This window comes from Palaemon carinicauda, chromosome 20 (assembly GCF_036898095.1).
Source record: "Palaemon carinicauda isolate YSFRI2023 chromosome 20, ASM3689809v2, whole genome shotgun sequence".
In the NCBI taxonomy this organism is placed as follows: Eukaryota; Metazoa; Arthropoda; class Malacostraca; order Decapoda; family Palaemonidae; genus Palaemon; species Palaemon carinicauda.
The window spans coordinates 88,589,190-88,598,780 of record NC_090744.1 but is presented as its reverse complement, the minus strand read 5'-3'; positions in this window follow the sequence as shown (position 1 = coordinate 88,598,780).

Here is a 9,591-nt window from a genome sequence, read left to right as displayed (position 1 = left end):
TCTAAGCACAACAACTTGCTGAGTTCTACCTGATTTGGGGGATCCACTCCCCACCCCTTTTTCCTTACGCTGATTCTTCATCAGCCTCTTGATTCTCATTGTTAATTCCCCGGATGTAGGGCGCTACTCTATCCTTATGGACTAGAATCTTCCATCGGCCCCTTCTTGAAAGGGGATGCCCTAGAATCAATAATTAGGAAGACCGCAGCAGTTGGCTGGAAGGATTTACACGTATGTGTCTCTCCTCTTTTCCAGCGTACTTATCCTAAGCTTTATACAATAGAAAGGAATTTTTTATTACAGTGAAACACTAAAAAGCTGATATAGGCAAACAGTCAGGTATGGCCTGAAAGGAGAACGGAAGGGTTTCTTAGTTCTCCTTAGGATGTTAAACAGCATCCCACAGTTACAATGACCGTTGTTCCACAGACGGTCAGATATATACAACTTAGGATTATGCGAAGCAAACATACGCTTCTGGCAGAAGGGAAGTTCCTCCTGGATCGCCGGACCTTCGATCCCTGGAGTCCAAGGTCTGACCAAGATGAGACTAGAATGGAAATGGACATACTTCCACCATCCTTTCCTCAACTCTTCTTATATTCAAATACCCCCTAGAAGAGTATACCTTAGAGCTCTAGAGCATACTAGCGGTGAGGAAAGTAGATTCCATCGATTTCCAATGAAAGACTCAAGAAAACTCTGAGTCATTCTGGACTTGGCGCCACTCAACAAGTTCCACTAGAACAGCAAGTTCAGAATGTTAATCCTTCTGAACACAAGGACCCTATTCAGTAAGGGGTGTTGACAATCTAGCCAGCCCTGGAAGATGTCTATCAGCAACTTCCAGTCAGTCACCCCCTCCCCTCCTACCCAGGATCCAAGTTACAGAAGATAACATATATCCTGGACGAGATTCTCGTCGGACTAGTTTCAGTCCTAGGATCTTTATGGAATTAGCAGACACAGTCAAGCGAAACCAAGCCTAGAAAGAGTTCAGGTAACGATGGCCCTGGACGACAGGCTGGGGTGGGCAGCACCCGAAATGACTGTCTATGAGCATCCATGGAGATGATCCGGCCCCGGAACATTGAGGATGCAAATAACTTCAAGAAATCTCGATTCTCTCCAGCTCAGGGGCTTCAATGTTTTAAAAAATCATTGAAACCTGTAGTCACCCTACTGCCCTTTTCCCCTGGAGATGTAAAAGGAGATCGCAAGGTCTGTCAAGAGACTATTGTAATCAGTCAGGATTCCATGACGCTAACAGGGAGGAGTTTCGAACTCTCTCCAGTTCACGATGATGACAGACCCAGTGCTACGTGCACAACTATAAGATGCGCTAAGAGGCTGGAGAAGATACACATCAAACGCTCGAAGAGATCTAATAGGACCAATGATGGTCATTCCCTCTTCGCTTACCCTACAATGACCAAAAGCCACGGACCCGTAGGCCATTTTAGCCCTGTAATGGGTGGATAAACACTCTCCACACAGATCGGACCTCCTCAGGTTGATCTGGGGCATCGAAGCGATAATGAGGCGCCGAAACTGTCGAGGATAAGGGACGTCTCATTTCATTAGGGAATGCTAGCCATCCCTTCCTTAAGGGAATGGCGCCTATCAGCAGCTCGTTTATATATGATCCGCAAGGTGACAGTGGATGCTCTTCTCGGGTTCAACCCAATAGAGTTTGAATGGTACACGGACGCAGACCCATTCCCTCCCAGAAGGGGACAAGTCCCCGAGCTGCAGATCGTTCTCTTCATCACGAGCGTTATCAAGATACTATCTCGTTATTTAGTCCCATACGAGGACCCTCTAATGGAGGTAACAGACATCATGTCTCTACATTAGAAGTGATGGACTTAGAATTCCTGTTCAGCCCATCAAATTTCCTTCGGAAGGCTCTCTACATGCTGAGACCCTTCCAGGGAAGAGGGGCTCTGTTGGCTCCCAGAAAGCCCAAGAACATCCCATTCCCTGTAATGAAGGAACCGAGGCTGAGAGGTTAGTCCTAGTTATGCACCTAGGATTATCCAGGAGGTTCAGAAGTTTTCTGCCTTCGATTTATCACAGTACACCTGATCCCTTCATTTTATGAATCCCTTGCCCTTAACAGTTAGGAAAAAGACTGGGATCTTAAAGGCAAAATAGAATTCCTAGAAGAATACAAGTCTAGTCAACGAGAAGACAATACGAGTCTTCTTGGGAAAAGTAGACTGTTTACAAAAAGGGCCCGAAAACAATCTCATGATCTGCCTGTCCTTCTCTGTCCACCCCTATATTCAGGGTCTGGCGGCCAACAGCACGTTGGCCTTTGAGGAAGGAGGCAGTGTATCCTTGGATACTATGAGAACGCTAGTTCTTCGGCCTTGTCTCCATATAAACCCTTGACTAAGCACCAAGGGTATGGCCGACTTTGCGAGAGAGGTCACTTGATGGGATCTTTGGATCCATGGACCATTATCTCTGTGCAAGTCAGCCCTGACTAGACCTCTTCTATATGCCCTTTAAATGGATCTAACGATTGAAATCTTTAATAAATTTCCGATAACGTGCAGGCTTAGGCCCGCAATGCCACTAAAGCCCATCTCATGGTCTTTGGACAAGCCCCTACATTATGCCTCACCTGTGAACAATGAGGATTGTTCCCTCAAGCATCTAACCTAAAAGGTTATTTTATCGGTTCGCTATAGCCTCTGGGACTAGAGTTGGTGAAATAGTGGCCCTATCCGGAGATGAGGGCCACATTAAGTGGGAGAACTGCATCTCTTTCTGATCTAACCTTTCTCATTAAAGACGCCCTACCTACTAAGAGGTGGGGCTCCTGAAGAATCTGCCCTCTGAAGGAAGATGTCTCTCTAGGTCTGCTAGAGCATCTAAGGTCTATCTTCAAAGAACTTCAGACTTCAGGAGGAACAGCTCTTTACAGGAGAAAACTTTGGATCAAACTATCCCTACAACTGAGGGCGAAGCTCACCTACCTTTTTCGCGGAGCAGATCCTGACAATACTCCTGCAAATAAAAGATCCGAGGAAAGTTGCTTCATCACTGAACCTTTCAGTGTGTGGACTTTACCCTCTTCATTCACCTATTGATCGGAGGTTGTCCAATGCGTCTTACAGACACTATACTAAGCAAATCTATGGATTGAAGCATTATGTGGTGGCGGCAGGTGCTATTTGGATCCTGTCGTCTAGCTCTGCGATGAACAGTAAATTGATTGGACCTATCAATTAAAAGGAGAAGGGGTCAGCAATTTTCGTGTGACCTCCCTTTGAATAAGTGTTGCCAAGGTAACACTAAATCTGTTCAGAATCTCAGGTGTGAAATTATACGGATACCACTAGTGCCGTGTGTACATAGTACACAGTGTTGTTAGACTATTTCATGTACAGAAATTATAAAGAAAAGTCTTGTTAAAAGAGCTTTTCTTCAGTTTGAGAGTGGCACTCATCATTTTCCCCCTTCAAAAAGGGGAACATTAATTTCTGTGTATGTCTCTCGTATAATTTCTTTATCATGCTACATTCATTTAGCATGTAGTCATTTATTAGGAATAAATGTCTATTAAAATGCAGTTGCGTCCTAATTCGCCCAACAATTGCATGTTTAAAATACCAGAGTTCCTTAACTTAATCATGTAAGGATTTTTCATATCATTGTATGCTTACAATCAATGGATGAGGACACTGATATTGGTTCTGCAATATATACAATCCTTGAGACCGTTTGTATTCTCAGTGTATACTTATGTTTGTTCATACAATATATGCTACCTTGAGGCCTTTTCTAACGTCTAAAAATGACTCTTCCCTGCAGGGGGCAGGAAGCACTAACGTTGTTATGCTTGGTGATGACGACGGATAACGGTAACGTCATTTATCTCAATTGGCCCTTTTTGCCGTAGAAATATTGTCCCAAGGTTAAGGCACTGACACAAAACCACAGATACATTAATTCTCTGGTATGCTTCCATTAGGACGTCATGGCTTGAGCCCAAAAAACGGATTTTGAGCGAAGCGAAAAATCTATTTTTGGGTGAGATGGCCATGACGTCCTAATGGACCCACCCTTCTTTTCTATGAAAAGATCTTCACGGTTTCTCCCCCTGATCTACTGTATCTGTAGCATCTTGCTCAACGCTACAAGGAATGACCGCCAGAGGGAGTTGGCGCGGTTGTGATACGATTGTAGTAGGGGAACCAGGGTAATCTTTGTTGCGGTTACCCTTCTATTCTGCCACGTATTCCCCCTCGAGGCGTAAAGGCTATTCGGGGAGCAGATTGCCATGTGGCGTGTCAAGAATACGTCCCCTGATGATATACGATACCCTTGAGAGTAATCTTAAAGGTACTCGTGCCAGAAGTTAGAATTCTGTGAAACCTTTGGTTTGATTCTCTGGGAATATCACTGTAGTCATATATACCCTTCGGAAGCTACTAAAGGAACCTTCCATTAGGACGTCATGGCCATCTCACCCAAAAATAAATTTTTCGCTTCGCTCAAAATCCGTTTATTAGTTATTCTTATGTTTATACCAACTGTTTTTGCACTGGATTATTAACTTTTAATATTTTTTCAGTGCCTACCAGCAGCTTACAAAGGTAAAGAAAAACCAGTTCACACTGATAAAGAAGCAATGGATACAGATTTGTAGACTTATGAAAAAACTTAACAAATGAAGGTAAGCCAAAAAAAAAATTGTGATACATGTACCCTACCATCTACAATTATAAAAAAATGCAAGCAAATATATAAGTGGCACAGATTTAGAATGTTTTAAAACACATATGAGATTAGAAGGCGTCTCCAAACATGGTAGGAGATATTCCCTTCTCAAAAATGTTTCTCTTAAAATTTATTTCAAAAGTCCCAGGCCATACAACTTTATCAGCAAGATACTTTACTTTACGAGAATGCTGAGGTACTTTGTATCCAAGATTGGTTTTAATGTTGGCTGGAATGTGTCTGTTTTTAAATTGCTTAAACAGAAAGCTTTATTAATGAATGGAAATGATAAATACTGTGGCATTATATTTTATTCTACATCCCTTAAATCTGATGTACAGTTCAACATGAGTAAAGATGTGGTGGAGGGATTTGAAAGTCTTGGCCAGTATGACAAAGGGCAAGACCCACCTCAGTATACCATGGTCTTCATGGCAAAAGGCTTGGCTTCCAAATAGAATCAAATACTGGGCTATTTTTTTTTTTTTACAAAATCTATTAAAAGATGATACCTTAATGTACATGGTAACTGACTGTACTAGTAAATTAAAGAATGTATCTTTATACCCTACATTTTTGGTATGTGACCAAGATCCATTTTGGTATGTGACCAAGATCCAAATAATAGAAAGTTGTTTAAAAATCTTAACATTTCTATAAAAAAAAACTTTATTCTCGCATGGAGTGGAAAATGTGCATTTCTTTTATGATACACCACACCATTTGAAAAGTATCAAAAAATTCTTTTTTAAGAAATATGACCTGCAAGTTGGTGGGCGAAAAGTGTCATGGAAATATAGAGAAATTTTTTTAAGCAGATTCTCTAATGCGGCTACGGTTAGCACATGTCTTCAACACCGGTTTTGATAAAATGAGAGTGAATCTAGCTGCACAGGTATTTAGCCGTAGTGTAGCAGCTGGTTTATTTACACATGTAGCATTAGGGGCATTACCTCAAGAAGCAAAAAATACAGCATCATTTGTAAATGATATTGATGAAGTTTGACGTATTTGACAGCAGCTGTGTATTTCATTTCAAAGAGAGGAAATGTACAATTAGTGATAGTAATATTTTTTTTTTTATTTGAAAAGGCTGACAGGCTATCAAGGTTAACTTTTATTGGAACTAAAAGTAATATTCCATACTATAGATGATTGGCTTTAAAACATCTCTTAGCCTTAAAATGTCATGAAACCATATAAGAGATAGGGGTTTTAAATTCCTTTTAACTAGCAGGATAAATCAAGATTGTGTTGGAAATTTATTTAGTGTACTACGAAGTTCCGATGGAAATAATGACATTCCAAGTTCATATAAAATTAAAACCTTAATAAAAATGCTCTATGTAACAATCTCACGAAAAATAATGTTAAAGGAAAAGTGCAGAGATAATAACACCACAATACTGCAATATTTGAAGATCTGTGACTTTGAAAATAAACTTAATAAAAATGATTTTGAAAATAAAGATATTGCTAATTTAGATTGCCTTACGACAGATGAGGAACTGTCCAAGAATTTTAAAAAAATCTTTTAGAAGGTCCAGTAGATAATTCACCAGTAGATTTGATAATTGATGAACCTGAAGAGGATGAATTCCTTAAAGCAATTCAGGAATTTGTTTCCAGTTTTAACCCAAATAATGATGATAATGTTGAGGCAGAACCAGTAGTGGCAAAATCTATTCAAGATTTCAGTTGTAATGTTGATCCCTTTGCTCCTGACAATAGTATTGACACACCTAGACAATATATCTGATTAAAGGCACAATTTGAGAGAGAAAAATGCAGTAACTTACATAGCAGGTTATGTATGCCACCAACTTGTCAAACATCACAAGTGTGATGCATGTAAATCAGTACTTATCTGTGAAGATGGAAAAGATTTTGATTCAAATAATTTGATCTTGTTTCTGGGAAATAATGATAGGGAAAAAAGATAGTTATGGTATCCGACTACTATTACAACTAACATTATTAATGATTATGAATCAGCATTTCAAAGTAATATTGTAGATTCAATAATGAAAAATAATGTAAAACAATTTAACTCAAGTTATTACACAAATTAATGTAGATAACCTCGTTTGTGGTGGTGTTGTAGATGAATTGATACACATTTTTAAAAATGAGTATTTATTATTATGTTAAATTTTTCAACAGAACATCAAGGAAAAGCTAACATAGCGGTAGTAATTAATCAGGTCCCCGTAAAAATAGAAAATTAACAAAGATTTCACATATTTGATAAAATTCTACTAAGGTTCATGATATAGAATATTCTGAGCCATGTTTTTCTTTCTTTTCAGAAGCTGTCATATTAGGCGTTAGGAACATGTTTAGTGGCCTGTATTATATTAACCTTTGATTTAACTTATAAGTGCAAGAATATTTCAACATGTTTGCACACCTGAGTAGCATTACAGGCGTATACTAATTCAACATGTTATTTTCTTAGTGTTCCTTGTCTTCTTATCTTTTCTGTTTCCTAAATAAAGACTAACATTTTACAGTACTTGTATATGTTTAACCATGTTGACATCAAAAGAAGTCTATTTAACGTTTGATGAGGTCAAATTCAAATTCTGTATCGAGAAGGTTAGGGTCTGGTTACTCTCTCTCTATCTCGTGGTAGCGCAAGGGATTTAATAATATCGGGGTAACTATCCTATTTTCTTAACACATAGGATAATGTTCTTATTTTTTTATACAAAATCAGAATGGACGTGGTTCTTAGACCCCGGATCCAACAGAGTGCACAAGGTGACAGGGCGAACAGATCGCCCTGAGATTATTAGCCAACGTGGAGCAATTATTGGCATGAGAAATGCTGGAATGACGAAGACAGGCATTGCTAGGGCCAATGGGGCTCAATGTTAAAACTGTAACCAAATGGATAAATCGACTTGATGGCAAGGGTAGTGTCGTTACCCGCCCAAGAAGTCGTCGACCAAGAAAATTTCTCGATAACCGAAGATGAACGTGTTAAAGGGCACTGAACTGTGTTTACCCACTTTTCTACATAGTCACATAGTTTTTTTCATTGAATTTTCAAGCGATGATGAGACTATGGCTTCAAAAAGACTACTATGATTTCTGGCAAAAAAAAAGTAGTGTGTTTTTCTTCAATACCGCCCATACCTATTACTTGAACATAATGGTACTTTGACACAGCACTCTATAGACCTCCCCTAATTTTTGATACTATCATGCATTGGAAAATCTCGTTAATTACGGGGTTTACAGTTTACTCTTGTATAATAAAGCCTAAGCCAAGTGAATCGGGTAACTAGATGAAGCAATTCGAATACCTACACTCCCCCGTTCCTCCCCCCACCTTCCCTCCCTCTGTCTATATCCTCCTCCTATCCTTCCAGTAACCCCCTTTCCTAGTCTCTCCGGCTTCACTTACTCTACCTTTTCTGTAACCTGTTATATTAGTTAGTAACTGATAGAAGTGATATGTTGGATTCTTGTTATAATTATTATTAACATTTTATGATGTATTCCGTCAGTGTGTATAAGGAGTTTATATCCTTAAGACTATTTACCCAACTTTATGAACCTTCCCTGAGGGCTTCTTACCCTGTCTACATACTGAAACACATGTTTTCAAAAGGCAGGATTGATGGAATTTACCTCTTTGAAAGACAGAGTAAACGTAATCAACAATTATATAAGTTGGCAGATAATTCTTAAGGCGTATTTGCTCACTTTACCATTAACAATCATAATTTGGGTATCTGGTATGGTTTATGCCTAAGCAGTTTGTCATCTCGGTTTTACCATGGAGTTTTCCCATCACATTCATGACTGGCATGTTAATTTGTCCGCGTAAATGGAGAAATGCATTTGCATTACGACACTATTCCATATACAAAACGGAACAAGCTAGCAATAAGCCTAGGTATTAGCCAGTCTTAACAGGTAAAAGTAAATTCCGGTTTGTTGGATACACAATAACACAATGTAGCATAAGAAACACAGGCCTATTACTGATTAAGTGAATCTTTACATTTACCCTTTAATTCACTCATATATATATATATATATATATATATATATATATATATATATATATATATATATATATATATATATATATATATATATATACACGTGTGTGTATGTGTGTAATTGTCAATATCAATCAAAAAATAACTGCAACTCGTATATTTTTTATCATAGTTTTAAATACTATATTTATTTGTGTCACTGTATAATTTTGTTTGTACTCTACAGCTATTGTTCATTACACACAGGCCTTTCAAGATAGTTAAGCCCACCAATCTCCCTTTGGAAAACGTGATTCATAACGTAAACAAGGTTAAAAGAAGCTCCCAGGGCAGGTTCATCAAGTTAGGTAAATAGGCTAAAGGGTAAAAACTCCTTATACGCCATGACGAAATACAAAAACATCATGTCAATTCTATCAGTTATTAACTAATATTACAGGTTACAGAAAAGGTAGAGTAAGCAAAGCCGGGGACTCTAGCAGGAGGGTCTAGAGTGTAGACCCTCCTCCCTCTGTCTAGATTCTAGACAGAGGGAGGGGAGGGACAGGGGAGTGTATGTATTCGAATTGCTTTACTTACCTACCCTATTAACTTGCTTTAGGCGTTATTATACAAGAGTAAACACCTTAATTAACGAGATGGCCAATGCATTATATTATCAAAAATCAAGTAATAAGTATGGGAGATATTGAAGAAACACATTATTTTTTTTCAGAAATGCATAGTACTCCTGCCTCACCTCTTATATCCTAATATGAAAAAAATTATGTGAAGAAATCTAGGTTCTAGCAAAGGCATTACGAATTAGAGATGGGAATCATGAATTGTTCCTTCCGCAAAT